Raw genomic sequence first — 2,987 nt, forward strand, 5'->3', positions numbered from 1 at the left:
CACACACACACACACACACACACACACACACATACACCATGGAGGCCTGTAATCCACATCCTCACAAACACATGATATTATGTATAGCTGTTATGATAGCTGTGCTGATGAGTCGGAAGTGGTATCTCATCATGGTTATGGCAAACGATATTGAGTACTGTGTCCTTTTTAGCCCTTTGTATGTCTTCTACTTTGTAGAAATATCTACTCAAACATTCTGTCTTACTAGATTGAATTGTCATTTTTGTTTTTAATATTTACAATAGAAACCTTCCTGGAGGAGCTAATGTCTAGGGCAACCTGAAAGAGGTAGGTGCAGCATTCTTTTATTTAACAACTTCTTACCAATTTTCCATCCTCTCCAACACTGCTGGCACAAATTGATTGAGTCCTTACTCTTGAGGAGAGAGGCAGCTATTTGGGACTATCCATTGCTCCTGTAGAGCCCCAAATGGCCCTGCCCTGCATCTTCTCGGTTAATGTAGGTCTTGGATCCCACATGTGCCTCTTCCATTTGATAACCACACTGGGAGTTAACCTACTGATCCCACGGGTCAATTTGAGTGTCTGTTTATGGCCTGCCTTGGAGCCAGGCCTATGGCACTCAGGTCCTTGCTGGGTTCCAGTTCCTGTAAGACACCCTATCTAGGATGAGACTGGGTGCTTTCTAATACTTCACACACTTCCCAGAGCCAAAATCTCACTCTAGTCAGACCTCCTGAGGACCTAGCGGGTTCCAAATACACAGAATATTTTACACACCGGATACACGACAGAAGAAAGTCTTGTTTGGAATAGCTGCTCCAATATAGTAAGACTTTTAAGTAGGCTATAGAATAGCATATATCATGTCATATTTAAATGTTTTAATCATGTATGTATGGGGGGAGGGGATATGTGCACATGAATGCCGGTGCCTGCAGACGCCAGAGGTATTGGAGGCCCTGGAACTGGAGCTACAGGTCATGAGTCACTTGATGGGCTAGGAATCAAACACTGGGAGCAGTATATGTATTCTCTTTAAACTGCTGAGCATCTCTCCGCCCCTCCTTTATTTCTTAAAAACAATTATGTGTAGAGGTAAATTCGACAGATGTAATTTAATAGAGATTACTTAATTTTTTTCTTTTTGCTTACCAGTAGTTTCTACATTTTTCATAATAATATCTTGCTAGTATATTTAAGGAAAAAATAAGTTTAGTGCCACCAAATATTGTAACACTGAAACATCACGCTGTATTTTGTTTTATAAATGTAAAATGATAAATTAATGACATAGCACTCTTGTGACTTGCTCTCCAACAGAGCTTATAAAATCGTATCACTTGCTAATTCTGTCACCGACACCCAGAGCGGCTTAGAAATAGAAGCCAGGGTTTGATTACAAAACAGAAAGGCCTCACTTCTTGTACACGTTGGCTGCCTGGGGCTTCTCAGTCTTAGCCCCCAAACCTTGGCATTTACCAGCCTCTGCGGGTGTGAAGCCCTGGCCTGGCTTTCAGAGGCTTAGACCAGAGTTGCCACAGAAGCATCAGAACAATAGAATGTGATGTCGTGGGCATCCCAGAGGGAAGTGAGGCCAGATTGAAATGCATTTTTGCATCATTGATTTTTCTCTGCTGATTGAACCCTGTTTATCTCATTTGCCAGATCAGCCTCGCAGTGCATGAACTATGTGTGCCTCATTAGTTTCCAATAGATTGATTTTGCTAGGATTGCAAATTGACCATCTTGAATTGCAGCGCTTCCTCCCTCAGTGGGACACAAAGCCATGGACCCACACAGCCCAAACAGCCATTGCCATGCAAAGCCCAGAGATCACAGTACAAAGCACCTCCATCCCCACTGGAAACAAGGAAGGATAAAATATGGACTTCAACCAAACAAGTGCCATCTCTTCTCTGTCTGTCCTCTTTCTCTCTCTTAAAATCTCCTATTATCTCTTTTCTCTTCTCTGACTATATAATACATACAGTATAATGATTTTACATTATAAGAACAGAGGGGCCAGGAAGATGGCTAAGTTAGGAAAACTCCTGTCACACAAGCTTCAAGACCCCCAGAACCGATCCATGGACATCCATCCTGTGTGTCCTGCAATCCCAGGCTTGAGGGAGGAGACAGAGACAGGTGGAGCCCTGAAACTGGGAGAATTTTAAGTTCAGCAAGAGACCCTGTCTCAAACAAAGGTGGAGACCAGTCTAGGAAAGACACCTGCTCTCAACCTCTGGCGTATGAGCACGCACAAACACACACACACACACACACACACACACACACGTGCACGCACACATACACACAATACGTACACAATATTTTAAAACTATATAAATGCAAAGAAAAAGAATAAAGGAAGCCAACTGTGTATAGTGGGGCTTCAAATGCTGGATCTGTGGGTGGTATATTCATTTTTACCTTTAAACTTCTCTGCATTTTCAAAATAATGTAAAAATGTTTAGCAACATATTTTTCCTCAAGCCTATAAAAATAAAAATAGGTAGAGCCACAAAATGGCATGTGTGAAAGTAACAAGAGAAACCCATTCATTTCATTTCACAAGGAGTTCTAGCCTCTGCCTGTTAAAACAACAGAAACCTCAAGCTAGTCCAAATGAAAAGGAGGAAATGTGTGCACGTAGTAATTAAAATGTCAAGGGCAAATCCAGCTTGGGCATAATTATTCCAAGGACACCAGAGTTGACATCAAATTTCTTTTTTCACCTCTGCTTTTCCCAAGCATTGGCTACAATCTCTCCTACTACAGACCAGATCACCTTTCTCGGCCTAACTAGCAACCTGGTGATCCTGGACTCACACCCTTCCCAAGCTCAGAGCCCAGGTGAAACTCCCAGATAGCTCCAGTAGAACAAACCCCTTAGAAGATTGTGGTTAAACTGGTTGGGGTCATGAACCACAATAACTCATCCCTGAAACAGTGTGACAAGGGATTGGTTAGCCTGTGTCACATGCCGTGATGGGGACACACAG

This window comes from Mus caroli, chromosome 19 (genome assembly GCF_900094665.2).
Source record: "Mus caroli chromosome 19, CAROLI_EIJ_v1.1, whole genome shotgun sequence".
NCBI classification, from domain to species: domain Eukaryota; kingdom Metazoa; phylum Chordata; class Mammalia; order Rodentia; family Muridae; genus Mus; species Mus caroli.